This window comes from Bombina bombina, chromosome 7 (genome assembly GCF_027579735.1).
Source record: "Bombina bombina isolate aBomBom1 chromosome 7, aBomBom1.pri, whole genome shotgun sequence".
In the NCBI taxonomy this organism is placed as follows: Eukaryota; Metazoa; Chordata; class Amphibia; order Anura; family Bombinatoridae; genus Bombina; species Bombina bombina.
In genome coordinates this window covers 90,795,860-90,810,149 of record NC_069505.1, presented here as the reverse complement: position 1 = coordinate 90,810,149, position 14,290 = coordinate 90,795,860, and the positions used below count along the sequence as shown (strand labels likewise).

Here is a 14,290-nt window from a genome sequence, read left to right as displayed (position 1 = left end):
ATAGGGGTTACTAGGTATAATGTAGGTGGCGGCGTTGTCCGGGAGCGGCGGTTTAGGGGTTAATAACTTTATTTAGTTGTGGGGGGCTCCGGGGGTGCCGGTATAGGGGGTAATACATTTATTTAGTTGCGGCGGTGTAGGGGGGGCAGATTAGGGGTGTTTAGACTCGGAGTACATGTTAGGGTGTTAGGTGTAGACAGCTCCCATAGGAATCAATGGGATATCTGGCAGCAGTGAACATGAACTTTCGCTATGGTCAGACTCCCATTGATTCCTATGGGATCCGCCGCTTCCAGGGCGGCGGTTTGAAAACCAGATACGCTGGGCCGGAAAAGTGCCGAGCGTACCTGCTAGTTTTTTGATAACTAGCAAAAGTAGTTAGATTGTGCCAAACTTGTGTGCGGAACATCTGGAGTGACGTAAGAATTGATCTGTGTCAGACTGAGTCCAGCGGATCGAAGCTTACGTCACAAAATTCTACTTTTGCCGATGTCTAGGGCTTGATAACTAAGGCGAATCAGCCTCGCCACAAATACGCTGCGGAATTCCAGCGTATTTGAGGTTGACGGCTTGATAACTAGGGGCCATTGGCTTTAACTCTCATGCTGTGTACATAAGTTTCTACTGTTTGTGATTTGCTTTTACGGTCTAAGCTAGGAGACAAACAATACCCCAGTAAATATTAAAAGTTTGCTCAGACTAGAGCACCACGATTTACCCCAATATCTGCTAACAAGTGTCCGTTAAAAATCAAAGTACTGAGCTCCCAGTAGCTCACTTCCCTCTCCCTGACATGTTTCCCCGGGTTTCCGGCATGATGCCTATCTGGATATCTATTTAACAAAGAATAACATGACAATGAAGAACCTTTGATAATAGAAGTAAATTGGAAAACTTTTAAAAATTGTTTTCTCTATCTGAATCATGAAAGATAAATGTTGTGTTTAATATCCCTTTAACTGGAATGTCTTGTGTGGTGGTAATTAGTACCAGAATATTAAACCAAAAGGGTTGTCCACTTTTAAAATTATTTTATTGGAAGACAAATAATATAGGTATGAAAATTAGCAATTACCTACAAGCTACAAAAGTATAAAACAAGTCTCAAGAAATACCAAAAGCTACTACATCCAGTCCAAATTATACAGGGCAACTTTATCTTAAACAAACCCAGACTAAGAAATATTAACTAAACATAGTGAACCAGAGAATCTATCCCAAGGGAAATGCACAAGAATGCTAATATACTCAGCCAGTTTAGTCCTCCGGTCCTCTCTCTCTTTCTCTCTCTCTCTCTCTCTCTCTCTCTCTCTCTCTCTCTCTCTCTCTCTCTCTCTCTCTCTCTCTCTCTCTCTCTCTCATCAGTTGCTTCCAGGAGGTGAGGAAGATAAAAAACAGTGTATAGTAACTGTTGGCTCCCATTGTATACTTAATTTACCATACCATACACCAATCAAAGGCTACATGGGAGTGTCCTTCTTAGACAAAGACTAGGCCAAAGGCTAGTCTATATTTTAAAATATGTTTGTAAATTTAAGAATCAACTACTTGAATACTCTAGGGATAAATTCTCTGGTTTTATGACACCACATCTGGAATTTCAAAGGTCTGTCCAGCGTAATAAATCTAAAAATTTAGAAACTCAACTCATGGGGATCGATTTAACAAGGTCTGGCGGACATGATACACTTTTGGCATTTAACAGTGCACACACAGTTGTAGTGAACTGCTTGCGCAATGCTGCCCCCTGCTGATTCGTCCGCTAGCAAGGGGTGTCAATCAACCCGAATGTATAGGATCGGGCATATTGATTTCCGCATCCTCAGAGGCAGCGGATTAGTTAAGGAGCAGTGGTCTTAAGACCTCTGCTTCTTAATTCCTGTTTCTGGCGAGCCAGAAGGCTCTGCGGGAACAAAGGGAACAGGGGCTTGTTAAATCGGCCCCATTGGATCTAATGCTGGAGTATATTTTGCAGGAGAGTCAGGACCATGATTTTTATCTGATATCGTCATATAACTTGACAAGTTGAAGGATGTGGGGTCTGACAGGAGCAGCAGGGCCATGTAGTTTGATGTATGGTCCCAAACCTACTGCCTCCCCTGTTCACTTGCGGGTAGTTAGTTTACCAGCTGTGCTCAACAGAATTACTTAAGATATTAAGCTTGTTTGAAGGTTAAAAAAGCTTCTTAAATAACAAATGAAAAGGCCATAACCATGGAGGAATTTGCCATAGTTAAATTACTATTTTCCCATGGGCATTGGGGGTGTATTTATGGAAAAGCCAACTAAATCTGGGCTTAAGGTGATAGACTTTCAAGGGGCAACAGATAGTCATCTGAGATTAAGTTCTGGATCTGGTATAATTTCTAACTCTGCCTGAATCTGTGTATGGACAAAGTTATAATCTACAATCAATTACAAAGCAAGAAAGTTGAGAAGCAAGTAAAGTAAGGAAATACACTCTTACTTATTAATTCACAGGCTCCCTCACTTCCTCACCACCCAGTAGATAAACTCCTGCAGCAGGACGGTCAAGATGTGCAGTTCTGCTTTTACTTTTTTTTTTAGAATGTAATTTCTGACCTAGCGGGTAGATACAAATTAAGTTACCATCATGATTATTATTATTATTATTATTCTTTATTTATAAAGCGCCAACAGATTCCGCAGCACTGTTCATAAGTAACAAAGATAAAAGGGCAATACAATATGAGACACCAGACAAAATTTAACAAACAAATACAGGGGGAATTGGGAGCCCTGTTCCTGTGGGAACTTACAATCTAAATGGGTAGGAGGGTGAGAAACAGGAGGTGGGGACTGCAAAGGTGGGAATGATGTTAGTGCGAAGTTAGATGAGGGCAACTATTAGGCAAGTGGAATTAATTTGTTACTGATTTGGTGATAGGCTTCCCTTAACAAGAAGGTCTTTAGGGAGCATTTAAAGGAGGAGGGGTTGGGGGAAAGTCTGACAGCTCGAGGAAGTGCGTTCCAGAGGGTTGGTGCCGCACAAGAGAAGTCCTGTAGTCTAGCAGGAGAGGAGGTGATGGTAGAAGAGGCAAGGAATAGATCATTGTTGGATCTTAGGGGACGGGCTGGAGTATATTTGTTGATGAGTGAGGACAGGTATGGAGGGGCTGCATTGGTAAGGGCTATGTAGGTCAGAGTGAGAATTTTGAATTTAATTCTGCTGTGAATGGGGAGCCAGTGAAGGGACTCACAGAGGGGTGCGGCGGATACAGAGTGTCGGGAAAGGTGGATTAGCCTAGCAGAGGCATTTAGGATGGATTGAAGGGGGAGAGGCGAGAGAGAGGAAGGCCAGTTAGTAGGTTGTTACATTAGTCAAGCCGGGAATTAACTAGGGATTGGATTAGCTGTTTAGTAGTTTCAGCATTCAGAAAAGGACAAATTTTGGATATATCGCATAGGTGGTTGCGACAGGATGAAGAGAGCAATTGGATGTGGGGTATGAAGGACAGATTGGAGTCGAGTGTAATTCCTAGGCAGTGGACTTGGGGTGATGGGGAGATAGTGGTGTCACAGACAGTGATAGTAAAGTTAGAAACTGGAGTAGAATTAGTTGGGGGGATTAGAAGAAGCTCAGTCTTGGACATGTTAATTTTTAGGTGGTGAGAGGCCATCCAGGAAGAAATGCCAGATAAGCAGTCGCTGATGTGGGAAAGGACAGAAGGAGAGAGTGCAGGGGTGGATAGGTAGATCTGAGTATCATCAGCATAGAGGTGATAGTTGAAGACATAGCTACTGATAAGTTTACCCAGTGAGTAAGTATAAATAGAGAAAAGTAGAGGGCGTAGAACAGAGCCTTGAGGTACTCCAACAGACAGAGGCAATGGAGAGGATGAGTCACCAGCAAATGAGACAGAAAAGGACCTATTAGAGAGATGAGTGGATCCAGGAGAGGGCAATGTCACAGAGCCCAAGGGAGCTGAGAGTCTGTAGGAGGAGGGGATGGTCAACAGTGTCAAAGGCAGCAGACAGGTCAAGTAAGATAAGTATAGAATAGTGGCCATTGTTTTTAGCAGAAAGAAGATCATTAGTAACCTTGGTGAGGGCAGTCTCAGTTGAGTGTTGTGCACGGAAGCCAGATTGCAGGGGGTCTAGCAATGAGTTGGAGGATAGGAAGTGTGTTAGGCGATTGAAAACTAGTTTTTCCAGGACTTTAGAAGCTAGCGGAAGTAGTGATATGGGGTGGTAGTTTGCAGGAGAATTGGGGTCAAGGGAGGGTTTTTTGAGGATGGGGTGACCTTTGCATGCTTGAAGGATGATGGAAATTAACCAGTAGTAAGGGATCGGTTGAATATGTGAGTAAGAGCTGGGGTGAGGGTAGAGGACAGAGAAGGTATTAGATGTGAGGGATAGGGTCAAGGGGGCAGGTAATGAGGTGTGAGGAAGATATTAGGGAACTCACTTCATTTTCAGTGGTTGGGGGGAAGGTACTGAGAGTGTTGGAGGGGGTGACCGGGGGCGGAGATGAAAGGTTGCAGTCTTGTGGTGGGATGTTACTTCTGATGGTAAGTGTTTTGTTGAAAAAGTAGTCTGCCAAGTCTTGAGCACTAAAGTCAGATGAGGGGGGTGGTGCAGGTGGATAGAGGAGAGTTTTGAAAGTGGAGAAGAGATGTTTAGAATTTGAGGAGTGAGAAGATATGATAGAAGAGAAGTAGTTTTGCTTGGCTAAGTGAAGGGCAGAGGAGTAAGAATAAAGAATGAACTTATAGTGTAGGAAATCGGGTTCAGAGCGGGATTTTCTCCAGGCACGTTCAGCAGCACAGGAGCATTTTTGTAGATAGCATGTTTGCTGAGAGTGCCAGGGCTGGAGCTGACGACTTGGGGGTTTGCATATTTGTGGAGGAGCAAGGGTGTCGAGTGCAGAGGAGAGAGTATTGTTATAGTGGCTTGTAGCAAGGTCAGAGCAGGATATCGTAGAAGTGTGGGGAAGGCATTTTTGAATAAGGTTAGAAAGTTGGAGAGGATCCAGAGTGTGCAGATTTCTACAGGTGCGGAGGTGGGGGGGTAGGAATAGGTTTAGCCTGTACACTGAGATTATAGGTGAGCAGATGGTGGTCTGAGATGGGAAATGGGCGACAGGTGACATAAGAAGGGGAGCAGAGGTAGGAGAATACCAGATCAAGAGAGTGTTCGTCACAGTGAGTAGAGAATAGGGTGGGTTGTGAGAGACTAAAGGAGTTTGTGAGTGAGGGAAGTTTAGAGGCAGCAGGAGTAGATGGGTTATCAATGGGGATGTTGAAGTCCTCTAGGATTAGAGCAGGTGTATTTGTAGAGAGAAAGTGAGAAAACCAGGCAGCAAAGTTGTCGAGAAATTGGGAGCTTGGTCCAGGGGAGCGATAGATAACTGCCACCTTGAGGGAGAGGGGGGAGAAAACGCGGATGCAGTGGACTTCAAATGAGGAGAAGGAGAGAGATGGATGAGGATGGAGGTGCTGATAGGAGCAGGAGGGGGACAGTAATATTCCAACACTGCCACCATGTCTCTCACCTGGCCTAGGTGTGAGGCTAAAGTAGAAACCACCGTGCGTTAGAGCAGCAATAGAAGCAGTGTCAGAGGAAGAAAGCCAGGTTTCAGTAATTGCTAGAAGATTGAAAGCGTTAGAAACAAACAGGTCGTGATACAAATATTGGCCTAGATTACAAGAGGAAAGCAACCAGTAATGTGCTGTGTGGTTTTTAGAGCTCAGCAACACCCAGCCAATGACACATGATCAGGTTTTACAACTTGTCAGTTAAATGTTTAAAGAGTTATGAAAGTCAAACAGTTTATTTTGTGATTCAGACAGAGCAGACCATTTAAAAAAATGTTTCTAATTTATTTCTAATATCAAATTTGCTACATTCCCATCATATTCTGTGTTGGAGAGATACCTAGGTAGGCATCTGGAGGAATACATGGCAGGGCTAGTGCTGTCATCTATTGCTTTTGCAAATGAATAATATTCTTGAAAAACTGATGCCATATAGTGCTCCAGAAATGGGTAGGCTCTTAAGCTTTACGTCCCGGCTTTTCAACAAAAGATTCCTAGAGAAAGAATAAAAATTATTACTAGAAGTACATTTTAAAGTTGTTTAAAATTGCTTGCTCTATCTAAATCATGACATTTTGGATTAGATATTCTTTTAACCAAAGCATTTTATTGCATTTGATTCTTTTACAGTGTGCCTTATACTTTCAATAGGAAAAAGTAGCAGCTCTCCCACTGCGCCTTTATAAGTTGTTGGTTGAAGGGACAGCCTAGTCAAAATTAAACTTTCATGATGCAGATAGGGCATGCAATTTTAAACAACTTTTCAGTTTACTTTTATCATCAAATATGCTTTGTTCTCTTGGTATTCTTTGTTGAAAGCTAAATCTAGATAGGCTCATGTGTTAATTTCTAAGCCCTTGAACTCCGGCTCTTATCTCATTGCATTTTAACAGTTTTGTATAGCTAGACAATGCTAGTTCATGTGTGCCATATAGATATCATTGTGCTCACTCTCGTGAAATTACCTAGGAGTTAGCACTGATTGGCTAAAATTCAAGTCTGTCAAAAGAACTGAAATAAGGGGGAATTCTGCAGAGGCTTAGATACAAGGTAATAACAGAGGTAAAAAGTGGATTAATATAACAGTGTTGGTTATGTGAAACTGGGGAATGTGCGACAAAGGGATGATCTATTTTTTTTAAACAATTACAATTCTGGAGTAGACTGTCCCTTAAAGTGTTGCCCTTGAGCACAATCAGAGATACATCTTTGACTTTTAACACTTTTGAGAAACAGGTATGACCTGTTACCACTTGCTACTGTGCATTTATAAACATAGAAGGTATATAGCAAAAATCTTTAACAAAAACTCCTATATCTCTGGGGGTTGAGCTTGGCCACGCTGGCAGATGGCCGTGTTTTAGAGAAGCTCCTTACCCCCATGTCAGTACAAGCTGATTAACCTGGCATATTCCACTCCACAACCCCTCCAAAGTAGGGTCTGTACATATTAAGCAGCCTCTTGCCATAGATATGCTGCCGCAATTAAACTAACCCACGAGCAATCCAGTGCAGCGATTAGGAGCAGTTATAACCATGCTAATGGGCCTACATTACAGAGGCAATGTAGCACTGCACAACCAGCCTAATCAAGCAGAAGATCACAGCAGACAACGTCGCTCCAGCAGAACAACCAACCTAAAAACGCTCTCTGGCACCAAGGCTGACCGCCCGCACCACAATCGCAATCCCGTGACTCAAAACCGTGAATCGGCACCGACAGCTCAGGAGGCCGCACATCTTACATGGGGCCCACGACCTACAGGACAGCGCAAATAAGGTGAGACATGGCACCTTTGAACGCTAATCTGCAAATCTGCAGTTCCAGAAAGCAAACTCCATCATCTACTCTAAAACTGGCTAACAATTGCTAACAGATTATCTTAAGGGCCCATAAGAGGTAGTATAAATAGGCCACTCATTCTATATACAGCTAGGCCACTGAGCAGTCCCACTCTCCACATACACCCCCAGTTCTGACTCCTCTTGAGATCTGAGGTGCCTGAGATCTACAATAGGGCAATCATTTCTACCTAAGCCCAAGTAACACAGAGTGCTTCACACAGCTCAGCCGCTGCCTTGCTAGACTGGGATAGCCCTTTATAGCCAGTTTATCCTACTGATTAACATCTTATTACTGCGTGACAGGAACACATGATACCTGGCAAACTGGATCAACAGGGCATAGATATAACTTCAGGACTCAAAACAAGCAGGGGTGACTGTCACTAAGTCTCTCATTCTGCTATACCCCTCCTCCAGAAAGCTTAAGAACACTTTTATATAATCTACCCCAGTAACAGCATTCCAAACTGACTCTTAACATCCCCTCTGAATAATATAGACACTTTCAAATTGTACCTACTCCTGCTAGAAGTCAGCCCTGCAAGAAATAGTAGCTGACTTCTAGATACAACTCTGACCTCTACGCTCCACAAACAAATGCAAAGGGTAATACCTAACAAAAAGCAAGCCAAAGCTATCAATAACTCTTCCTCACGACTAATCAATCAATACCTAAAGCAAGCTGACAGTCTACAAGACCCTCTTAGAGAAAATAGAACTAATGGTCAGCAGAACATAACTGCTCAAGTTCACCAACCAGACTCACCAATGCCACACTGTATTACCAAAGATGACTTACAACACTTATGATCTAGGGATGATGTAAAAAATGTCATGCAAGAAATGCACACCCTCTTTGGCGATCTACGAAAAGACCTCAGTACATTGGACACCCGAGTGCTACAGGCGGAGGAACTATTGGAAACCTCATGTACTAACATGCACCAAAGCACTACAGAGATACAGTCACATAGTGAACAGCTACAACTTCTCACCAACAAGATTGAGGACCTTAATAATCATTGCCGTAGGAACAACCTACGCATCAGAGGAGTATCAGAATCAGTTCATCCTCCAGTGATCGAGGGGTACCTACAAGTTTTTTTCTGCATAATAAAATGAACCCCCTCTTCGCTAGATTCCACTATGGAAAGAGCACACAGAGCACTGCGGCCTAAACTCCCTCCTAGGGCTCCCCCACAAGACATCATCAAATTCTTAAATTTTAAAGATAAAGAGTAGCTCCTACGATGTGAGCTAAACACAGTCAGGATTTCCAGGATCAAGACATGACTCCTTTAATCTAAAAAAAATTGGCTATTTATGACAAGTTTCAGGAGGGACAAATGCCAGAGGGTATTCTTCTAGGTAAATGTCTCTTAGAAATATTTAAATATGTATAGTATAGTATTAACTTAATAATTTTGCTAATACAAATGGTCTATTTATTGCATGCAGGAGATTCTGGCTATTCATGTTTTTTGTTGTTGTTTACACCAGTCAACCATCCTTCTTCTGAAGAAGAATTACAGTATAATGAAGCACACAAATCTAATAGATGTGCCATAGAGTGGACATTTGTAGTTTTAAAGAGAAGATTCCAGTGTTTAGATAATTTTGGTGGAGTCCTGCAATATGCCCCAGAGAAAGTTGCAAAGATAGTTTTAATTTGCTGTATGCTGCACAATATAGCAATTAGAATACCAAATGTGAAAATGGAGATATTAGATTAGGCAGAGTATGAATAAAATACCTTAGCACCCATAGAGCCAAATGATGCAAAGGGAGTCAAAGCTAGAGTTTAGTATATTCAGGCAGTATTTGCACAATAAACATTTTCATGTACATTTTTTGTATGCTACAGATGGTTATGGATTTTATGATATATTAAATATATTTTTCACTTATCCAAAATTTGTTTATTTTGGGTGTCCTAAAATTATTTAATTAAAAACTTGATGAAACATAATTTGCAACCCATACTGTAAAATAAACCAATAGATGTAAGAAATGTTCTTCAAGATAAGATTATTATGTATTTATACAACTACAGACTGCACTCTTGACTTTTTTGGATTCTAAAGTTTATCTTTGCTAAGCAAGATTTTTGTGCAGACATAAATATTTTAGTACTATTAACCATGATGGAGCATAGACGTTTTTTAATCTTACAATTTCGTTTCGGAGGGAATTTAGTGAATACAAACAGTAAAGTTACTCAGTACATTACTATGTAAAACCTTATTAATCCCAATTAACACTTTTCTTTAATAGGTCTGAATATTCAGATAGGACCACGAAATTTGGAACATAGAAACTGTTTCTACGCATCCCCTTCAGTAAAGATCAATGGCTTCAGGGAAAATATGTTTAAAAATTTGTTCAGATTACAAATTGCAGAATATTGTTAGCGCACATCGCCATAAGCAATATCATGACTGTGCTAACTTGTCTGCATATTAGAAGTTTAAAGTAAACACGTTTGCTACCGCATCTGTACTTAGCGAGATTCCCTTTAAGCGAAACCATTGGTATTTAGCGAGATTCCCTGTAGATTAAGCATTGGTATTTAGCGAGATTCCCTGTAGATTAAGCATTGGTATTTAGCGAGATTCTCTGTAAACTAAAGAAATTATATTTAGTGAGATTCCCTTTAAGCAAAATAATATTTTTTTAGTGAGATTCCCTGTAAACTAAAGCATTGGTATTTAGTAAGATTTCCTTTAAGCTAAAAGAATTGATATTTAGCGAGAATGCCTGTAAACTAAAGCATTGGTATTTAGTGCGATTCCCTGTAAACTAAAGCATTGGTATTTAGCGAGATTCCCTGTAAACTAAAGCATTGGTATTTTGCGAGATTCCTTGTAAACTAAGGAAATTGTATTTAAGAGTCCCTGTAAACTAAAGCTTTGGTATTTAGCGAGATTTATAGTAAACTAAAGAACTGGTATTTAGTGAGAGTCCCTGTAAACCAAATAATTGGCCTTTAGTTACATTCCCTGTAAACTAAATCATTCATATTTAGTGAGATTCCCTGTAAACTAAATAATTGGTATTTAGTGAGATTCAATGTAAACTAAATAATTGGCATTTTGCGAGATTCCCTGTAAACAAAAGAATTGGTATTTTGCAAGATTCACTCTAAACTAAAGAATTGGTATTTAGTGAGATTCCCTGTAAACTAAATAATTGGCATTTAGTGAGATTCCCAGTAAACTAAATAATTGGTATTTAGCGAGATTCCCTGTAAACTAAATAATTGGCATTTAGTGAGATTCCCAGTAAAGTAAATAATTGGTATTTAGCGAGATTCCCTGTAAACTAAATAATTGGGGCGCGATCCGATATACGGCATAGTTTGCGGTGCAAGCGAGGGAACCCGCGTCGCCCGCAGTTTCAGCTCGCATCTCGAGCTATCCAATATACGGCGCCGTCAGTTGCTAAAGTGGCGTAAGTCGGCTAAACCAGCGATGTCCAGAAATCTGCGCAAGTACAAATTTCTGGCGTCGCCAGTGACTTATGCCACGTTAGAAACTGCCGGCGCCTACAAAACCTGACTAAAGTATGAAATCAGTCGCACTGTCTAACACGCCTCCTAAACATAGCCCGACACGTCTAACACGCCTCCCTAACATAGCCCGACACGTCTAACCCTCTATCCGCTATCCCCCCTCACTATCCTAACAATAAAAAAGTTATTAACCCCTAAACCGCCGCTCCCGGACCCCGCCGCTACCTAATAAAGTTATTAACCCCTAAACCGCTGCTCCCGGACCCCACTGTCAGCTATATTAAATCTATAACCCCCTAAAGAGAGCCCCTACCCCGCCGCCATCTACCTTACTACCCCCTAAAGTGAGCCCCTACCCCGCCGCCATCTATTTTAAAATTATTAACCCCTAATTTAACCCCCCTACCCCACCGCCAGCTATATTAAATTATTTAACTCCTAAAATACTAAACTATCCCTACCACTAAACCTAAGTCTAACCCTACAAATAGCCTTGAAAAGGGCTTTTTGCGTGGCATTACCCCAAAGTAAACTGCTCTTTTGCCAGCCCTTAAAAGGGCTTTTTTGCGGGGCATGCCCCAAAGAAAACTGCTCTTTTACCAGCCCTTAAAAGGGCTTTTGGCGGGGCTTTGCCTACAATCTAAATCCCCCTACACCGCCGCCACCTATAATAAATGTATTAACCCCTAATTTAATCCCCCTACACCGCCGCCAGCTATATTAACTATATTAACCCTAATTATATTAGGGTTAATATAGTTAATATAATTCTTATATATATATTAACCCTAATTATATTAGGGTTAATATAGTTAATATTGTTATTATAATATATATATTAAGTATAATAACCCTATCTAACTCTAACATCCCTAACTAAACTCTTATTAAAATAAATCTAATATTAATATTATTAATTAAAATATTCCTATTTAAATCTAAATACTTACCTATAAAATAAACCCTAAGATAGCTACAATGTAATTAATAATTACTTTGTAGCTATTTTAGGGTTTATATTTATTTTACAGGTAACTTGGTATTTATTTTAACTAGGTACAATAGCTATTAAATAGGTAATAACTATTTAATAGCTACCTAGTTAAAATAATTACCAATTTATCTGTAAAATAAATCCTAACCTAAGTTACAAATACACCTACACTATCAATAAATTAAATAATCTACAAATATCTAAACTAAAATACAATTAAATACACTAAACTAAATTACAAAAAAAACAAAACACTAAATTACAAAAAATAAAAAAAAGATTACAAGATTTTTAAGCTAATTACACCTATTCTAAGCCCCCTAATAAAATAATAAAGCCCCCCAAAATAAAAAAAAATTCCCTACCCTATTCTAAATTAAACAAGTTCAAAGCTCTTTTACCTTACCAGCCCTTAAAAGGGCCTTTTGCGGGGCATGCCCCAAAGAAAACTGCTCTTTTGCCTGAAAAAAAAACAATACCACCCCCCAACATTACAACCCTCCACCCACATACCCCTAATCTAACCCAAACCCCTCTTAAATAAACCTAACACTACCCCCCTGAAGATCTCCCTACCTTGTCTTCACCCAGCCGAGCAGAACTCTTCATCCGATCCAGGCGATGTCTTTATCCAAGCGGCAAAGAAGAAGTCTTCATCCCGGCAATGTCTTTATCCAAGCGGCAAAGAAGAAGTCTTCATCCCGGCGATGTCTTTATCCAAGCGGCAGCAAAGTCTTCTTCCATCCGGCATCATCTTCCATCAAGAGGCATCTTCAATCTTCTTTCTTCGCTCCTCCGACGCGGAGCATCCATCCCGGCTGACGGGATTGAGCTCACATTCTATTGGTTGTTCCGATCAGGCAATAGAATACGAGCTCAATCTGATTGGCTGATTGGTTCAGCCAATCGGATTGAACTTGAATCTGATTGGCTGATTCAATCAGCCAATCAGATTTTTCTACCTTAATTCCGATTGGCTGATAGAATCCTATCAGCCAATCGGAATTCGACGGACGCCATCTTGGATGACGTCATTTAAAGGTACCTCATTCGTCGTTCAGTCATCGGCCGGGATGGATGCTCCGCGTCGGAGGAGAGAAGAAAGAAGATTGAAGATGCCGCTTGATGGAAGATGATGCCGGATGTAAGAAGACTTTGCTGCCGCTTGGATAAAGACATCGCCGGGATGAAGACTTCTTCTTTGCCGCTTGGATAAAGACATCGCCCGGATCGGATGAGGAGTTCGGCCCGGTGTGGTGAAGATAAGGTAGGGAGATCTTCAGGGGGGTAGTGTTAAGTTTATTTAAGGGGGGTTTGGGTTAGATTAGGGGTATGTGGGTGGTGGGTTGTAATGTTGGGGGGTGGTATTGTGTTTTTTTTCCAGGCAAAAGAGCAGTTTTCTTTGGGGCATGCCCTGCAAAAGGCCCTTTTAAGGGCTGGTAAGGTAAAAGAGCTTTGAACTTTTTTTAATTTAGAATAGGGTAGGGATTTTTTTTTTATTTTGGGGGGCTTTATTATTTTATTAGGGGGCTTAGAATAGGTGTAATTAGCTTAAAAATCTTGTAATCTTTTTTTATTTTTTGTAATTTAGTGTTTGTTTGTTTTTTTAATTTAGTTTAGTTTATTTAATTGTATTTTTAGATAGATATTTGTAGTTTATTTAATTTATTGATAGTGTAGGTGTATTTGTAACTTAGGTTAGGATTTATTTTACAGGTAATTGGGTAATTATTTTAACTAGGTAGTTATTAAATAGTTAATAACTATTTAATAGCTATTATACCTAGTTAAAATAATTAACAATTTACCTGTAAAATAAATATAAACCCTAACATAGCTACAATGTAGTTATTAATTATATTGTAGCTATCTTAGGGTTTATTTTATAGGTAAGTATTTAGATTTAAATAGGAATATTTTAGTTTATAATATGAATTAGATTTATTTAATAAGAATTTAGTTAGGGGTGTTAGGGTTAGATAGAGTTAATATAGTTAATATAAATACTATAGTAACTATATTAACTATATTAACCCTAATATAATTTGGGTTAATATAGTTAATATATATAATGTAATAACTATATTAACTATAATATACTTAGGGTAAATATAGATAATATAGCTGGCGGCGGGGTAGGTAGATTAATTTAGGGGTTAATAATTTTAATATAGATGGCGGCGGTGTAAGGGGCTTACATTAGGGGTTAATACTATTAATATAGGTGGCGGCGGTGTAGGGAGGGCAGGCTATAGGCAAAGCCCCGCAAAAGGCCCTTTTAAGGGCTGGTAATAGAGATAATTATTTTAGGGGGATTAGATTAGGGGTTAATAATATTAATATAGCTGGCAGTGGTATAGGGGGAATAGATTAGGGGGTTAA

At 40.1% G+C, this 14,290-nt stretch overlaps 2 protein-coding genes across 4 annotated transcripts in view; both read right to left on the bottom strand.

Moving 5' to 3' along the window:
* The window catches only part of LOC128665907 (3-galactosyl-N-acetylglucosaminide 4-alpha-L-fucosyltransferase FUT3-like), a 95,659-nt gene that overhangs the window by 24,546 nt on the left and 56,823 nt on the right, over positions 1-14,290 (bottom strand). The window contains exons 2-3 of one of the 2 annotated variants that reach the window (XM_053720156.1): positions 5,899-6,052; positions 2,468-2,583 (exon numbers count right to left, since the gene is read on the bottom strand). The exons of the other annotated variant lie outside the window; for it this stretch is intronic. The gene's annotated coding sequence lies outside the window, so the exon portion shown is untranslated. The remainder of the gene's footprint in view (positions 1-2,467; positions 2,584-5,898; positions 6,053-14,290) is intronic. 2 annotated transcript variants of the gene reach the window in all.
* The window catches only part of LOC128665908 (3-galactosyl-N-acetylglucosaminide 4-alpha-L-fucosyltransferase FUT3-like), a 580,229-nt gene that overhangs the window by 509,158 nt on the left and 56,781 nt on the right, over positions 1-14,290 (bottom strand). The window lies entirely within an intron of this gene.